This window comes from Centrocercus urophasianus, unplaced genomic scaffold (assembly GCF_019232065.1).
Source record: "Centrocercus urophasianus isolate 14NV4802_14NV808 unplaced genomic scaffold, USGS_Curo_1.0 seq_423, whole genome shotgun sequence".
NCBI classification, from domain to species: domain Eukaryota; kingdom Metazoa; phylum Chordata; class Aves; order Galliformes; family Phasianidae; genus Centrocercus; species Centrocercus urophasianus.
The window spans coordinates 31,972-37,918 of NW_024885004.1; the positions used below are offsets into that span (position 1 = coordinate 31,972).

Consider the following 5,947-nt stretch of genomic DNA (forward strand, 5'->3'; position numbering starts at 1 on the left):
CGATCGCGGCGACGCGCGACGTCACAGCCCCGGCGTGGGGCGGCGCACGCGCCGAACGCGCGCATGCGCAGTGTGAGCGGCTGCTGCGCGGTTCGTTGTCGTGGCGGCGGGAATCTGAGTTGCGGAGCGTTACGCCGCTCGGCGCGCCGCCGGTGCCGTCCTCAGCCTGTCCGCCCTCGAGCGGTCTTAGGAAACAGCGCCGCGTGAGGCCGTGCTGAGGTGTTTTCCTCACCTGTAAGGACGTGCTGCGTCACCGCCAGTGTCAGCGTCACCCGCCAGCCATCGGTCACGCTTTGTTGTTTGGATTCATAGACGACGAGTTTTGAGCTCTGGGTTCCAGGCACCGCGAGTAGCAGAAATGATTGGTTTCTGTCCGAAGCAGCTTGCAGGATGGCGAGATGCGCCAACCCAGAAGACGGGGCTTAAAAAGCGATGTTCTGAGTTTTGTGGTTCTGAGCACCGGCGCCGCCCCGTGCTTTAGTTCCTGCCAGGGAGTCCTGGCTGCTGCTCGCTGGAGGGGCTGATGTCTTTTTCTGCCGGTTCTAAGCAAAGTGGGGCCACCAAGCTGCAAGTTAGTGAAGTCTCATTCATGGGGAGAGAATCACAAATGCACCCCGCCCACCATTGCTAAGCCTTAAGGCTGCTGCTGTACCCAAGAAACACTGACTACCTTGATAGGAACTGAGCACAGCTGCCAGAGGCAGAAAGGCTTTAGGCGCAGGTCCTTCGTCCTGCAGGTACCTCCCCTGGGCTTTCTAAAGTGCTGTTAGAGTGCCAGTATTATGGGATAATTGTAGTACATAGATTTTCATTAAAGTTGATGTATTATGAAATCTGTGCATTGTTCTGCCTTAATCTAGCTGGGGGTATTCATGAATCTGGTCACCTTTTCCCTCCTCTTATGGGCGGGATGTGACAGTGCCACATCTACAGTTGTTGAACATCTCCAGGAACAGTGACTGCATCTCCTCCCTGGCAGCCTGTGCCACTGCTTCACCACTGTTTCTGAGGATGAATTTTTGATAATATCCAATCTGAACCTCCCGTGGTGCAACTTGAGGCCATTCCCTCTCATCCTATCTCTGGGAGGCCAATCCTTACCTCGCCACAACCTCCTTTCGGTTCATCACCTTATCAGGAGAGTGATAAGGTCTCCCCTGAGCATCCTCTGAACAACTGAACAACCCCAGTTCCCTCAGCTGCTCCCTGTAAAACTTGTGCTCCAGACCCTTCACAGCTTCGTTGTCTTTCTCTGAACACACTCCAGGGTCTCAATGTCTTTCTTGTAATAAAATCAGCCTCAAATCACGTACATCTATGTGAAATATTTACAGTACTGACAGGCCAGGAAGTGAACTTCAACACCAGACCTGTAATTGTCCAGGCTGCCTAATTGCTAGCTCACTCCCTGGCTCTTCTTTTAATTAATGCTCTTGATGACAATATCCATGGTTATTACTTCAATGACAGTTTACTCCTAAGACAGCTGCTGAGTGAGCAGCGTGAATTTGAGCAACATTCCACTGGGAAAACAAGAATACAGGAAAAAAAACTTCATCATGAAGGTCATTAAATACTGGAACTGCTGCCCACAGAGGCCCGTGAAATCATCTCTTCCTTGGACATGCTCAGAACTTGGCTAGATAAAACTTTCAGTACTGATAAAGCTTTGAAAGTCACACTTGCCTGGAGCAGATGTTTGGACTACCTGACAGTCCCTTCCTTCTGAAATCTTCATGGGATGCAACAGGCTTTGAAGCCCCAAGACAGCCTCGATGCTATTTGTGGGGTCTGAAACACACACCTGTGTTAATGGCACAGAAACCACTGCCTTGCTGCTACTGCACATCGTGTTCACTACCAGTAACTTGAAGAAACAGCAGAAAACATTGTTAGGGCCCCAGACTGCCACAGAGCCCAGGGGAGACTGATGGCTACACACTGTGAGTGAGGTGTGGATGTGACCTTGCGAGGCAGAGCTTACTGAGCAGCCTCAAGTTAGGGATTGTTCCCAGCTCTCTCAGCAGTAAGGCTGTGCATATGGTCAGCATAATGTGGAAAAGCAAAACAAAACAAACACACTTGAACTGAATTACAATTTAAAGGAATCATTGTTGAGTACTGATGGGCTGAATCCATGTCACAGTCCAAAATCTCAACAGTGTTACTATTACGCTTCTTACATACATTTTTGGGGGGGAATTTTCAGTCGTGAACACAGTAATGACTGCATTCTGCTACTGAACTGTTATTGCATGGGATAACTGTATATAATCACGAAGTAAAAAATACCCTACCTAGCATTAAATTGGAAGCCTGGGATGAAAGTTACACTACAGTGAAACGAGTAGAGAGCAAAATCTGGGAGGAAGATGTGCTTTTGAACTTACTTTCTTTCAGAAAACCTGGTGACAGTGCCAATCAGAAAATATCCAGAAGAATCGAGCTGTTGGTTATGAAACAAATGATAATTTATTTTTTAAACCTAAAAACTAAAGTGCATTTTTAGGACAGGCAGATGTCTCCTCTAAGTCAGGATAGTAAAAGAGTTTCACATAGATAGTCACAGGTAGAAGCATAGTGAAGGAAGGCTGCCTAGATGCTTTTCCACCCATCTCCAGTACTCAAATAAAAGAGGTGATACAGGTTTTAATAACATTAGCCTTTATTGATGACACTGGAAAGATGTTCCAAAGCATTTGTTTTTCCATAAACAGGAAAGAAAATTTTGCTTGCTATGAAGTAATGATATAAAAATTGTGTTTCTAATATGAAAAAAAAAAAAAAAAAGGTTTGCATACTTGATAACAGTACCATCAAGAATTCCTAAGTAATGGTATTTTTGACAGAAAAGGGAAAAGCAAACTTCCATGGACAGAAGTCAACAGTATAAAGCAAGCACAAGCATACTACAGTGAATTCTGACGATTTGTGAGCACAGTTCTTGAAGATGGCTGAAGAAACAGATCCCAGTAGGATCAAACTTCACATATTTACACTCACAGTGTAAAAGTAATATTGCCAGTTAACTCAAATACGCATTTTCATTGCTGTTCCAGAAGTCAGGGAAGCCTAGAAGCTAAACTTCAACCTCAGGTGTTCACACCCGAAGCAAAGTTCCTCTTGCATCCTGGATAATTAAGGCAAATTTTGTTATCTTTTGAAAATACCTCATACATAGTTTCTGCACAAAAATAAGAAATAAAAATAAAACTATAGATATATATTGAATGGAACACTGTTACATATGGTCCGGCAGAATAAGGCACAAAAAGGAAATCAAAGGCAAGAGCTTATATAAAAGTTAATGTGTTAATCTGAATGGAATACAGCAAAATTCAAGTAGATCTGAGTACACTTGTTTCTTGCAGTGGGAATTAGACTTCATACAGATATTTCATGCTAAGGCTGATGTACAGAGATTCAGCGTGTAAGTACAACCTATGGGAAGCAGGGCATTTGTACAGTGACTGTGTTTAGCAATGCGGTACTTTTCAACCACCTTCAACAAGGCTCCTCAGTGGGACTATTGGACCTGAAATCTAAGCATTATTTTCTCCGGGGAATGAGGTATGTTTGGTTTCTTGCCCAGGCCACGGGGAATTTTGTATGCATGCTTCATTTGCATGCTGATATTTTCATTAATATAAATGACACTGCATGCCCATAACGTTGGGCCTGTTTGCACAATGTGCTTTCACAAGGAACTCACAAGCATATTTTCTCAACCTAAAATTCCTCAGAGATTACTGTGCTCAATGGCCCTCTTGTATGGGTGCATTATCAGGGTCAGAAACCTCTCAGGTGAGTTGACAGAAGCGTGGTCTGTTTATCAACAAATCTCTATTCGTACGTGTACTCACAGAGAGAATGGAGCATTTCAAGACGAAAGGCACGCATTGTAATCTGTTGTCTGATTACAGCCTCAGAGGCCCTCCCAAGTAACAGATACAACATTTTCATAAGGAAAGGGGAGAGCAGAACAAGTCTTCACTTCCTTCCCACAGTTTCAGCTAATTTCTTCAGCCTTTTCTTCAGCTCTAGAGGAAACTTCTCATAGCACTTTTTGCAGACAGGCTTCATATCAAACTCAACAAATTTATTTCTAAAATGACATAGCAAGAAAACAAAGTCTTAGTGGAAGGGATCCTGAAGAAAATAAAGGTTGTATTAAATGCATGCAGACAAAAAATGCAACTGCACTTTATACGTATGTATGAAATTACTTTCAGAAGCTTATACACATTGCAGACCGTGACTGAAATACTCTGAGGGAGTTATGCCCCATTTATAACTGTGTCTCTGAAAAAATCTTTCAAACTCAGCTGTATTGCTAAGCAAACTGAGCTTAAAATAATAAAATAACAGTATTTCAAGTTGCAGTTTTGTGAAAAATATTTGGCTGTGAACCATGAACGCATGCAAAAACTGTAAGTAAAAGCATCTGTAGCACTGACCAAAGAAGAAAGGAGCACAGGTGGTGGTGAGAAGAAAAACAGTTTACAAGCAGATGGGCTTTTTCTTTTTCTGCTTCTCTTTCTCCTTCGCTTCGCGTTCCCGTTTGGCAAGGCGTCGCTTAAATTCATCTGGCATTTTCTCATAGCAGTGTTTGCAGACAGGTTTTAGATCAATTTCAACAAACTTATCTCTTCAGAGTGAAAGGCGGAAAAAATAAAGGACGAAAAAGGAGAAGAATTAAGAAGACTGAACTGAAGGAAGAACGGAACAGGCAGCTGAAAGAGATGTAAGTCAGTAAATAGAGCAAGAAGAAGGCACAGGCACATTGTCTCAGTGCTGTTCAGACGGCTTTTGTACTGTAACAGTTAAACCTATAGCAACATCCAATACCGTAAAGAGAACCACTGATATGTTTTGAAGGCATCACACCTATCGACTGACTTACTTGAGCGTTAACTTAGTGTTGCAGGTTGAACAAGCAAAACAGTTCACACACCATGCCTTATTCAGAGCAGATACAACTAGAGCAAGGGAAAAAAAAAAGAGTAAATCAGTAGCATTACCAAAAAAAGTAACAGTTCAGCTCAAATGTTTGTGAAATGTGAAAAATCATTTGAATCTTGTAGCAAGCATTAAGGTCTGCAACAATAATGAGGCAAGACCTGGAAGGCACACCTGATTGTTACACAGCGGGACTCAAGCAATGATAAAGCTGTCTCGCAGAGGGCACGCAGCTCTGCTTTGGAGAGGAAGTGTCTTCTCTTTGTTCTGTACCTCAATTCGCAGTTACTCCCCTCTTTCAGTATACCTTGGCACCTTTCCCAGCCCAATGTTGCTTCTGTTTCCAACCATAGATCAAGGATTCTGACTAATATTCTAAAGTTCCATGTGGAGCTCTTGGAACTGGTCCAGAGGAAGGCCACTAAAATGATCAGGGGGCTGAAGCACCTCTCCCATGAAGAAAGGTTGAGGGAACTGGGCTTGTTCAGCTAGAGAAGAGAAGGCTCTGGGGAGACCTCATTGTGGCCTTCCTATATTTGAAGGGAGTGTATAAATAGGAAAGGGAACGGCTTTTTACGAGGGGGGATAGTGATAGGACAAGGGGGAATGGTTTTAAACTGAGATGGGGGAGGTTTAGGTTAGATATTAGGAGGAAGTTTTTCACACAGAGGGTGGTGACGCACTGGAACAGGTTGCCCAAGGAGGCTGTGGAAGCCCCATGCCTGGAGGCATTCAAGGCCAGGCTGGATGTGCCTCTGGGCAGCCTGGTCTGGTGGTTGGTGACCCTGCACATAGCAGGGGGTTGAAACCAGATGATCATTGTGGTCCTTTTCAACCCAGGCCATTCTAAGATGCTACAATTCTATGACTCAGGACAATGTTCTTCTCTTACATTTTGTCAGCAGCAAACAGAACCAGAACTTTGTAAAGCCAAACATCTTTTCCCACACTATGGGGCAATCACATCCACATATGCCTACATTTCTTC

The 5,947-nt window shown here is 43.9% G+C and overlaps 1 long non-coding RNA gene across 1 annotated transcript; it reads right to left on the bottom strand.

The window, feature by feature from the left end:
- Positions 1–2,653: 2,653 nt before the first annotated feature.
- LOC122168477 lies at positions 2,654–5,421 on the bottom strand. The gene is made up of 2 exons (XR_006171268.1): positions 4,904–5,421; positions 2,654–4,105 (listed from the first exon to the last, which is right to left on the bottom strand). It is a non-coding gene; the product is annotated as an uncharacterized LOC122168477 (long non-coding RNA).
- Positions 5,422–5,947: the final 526 nt, after the last annotated feature.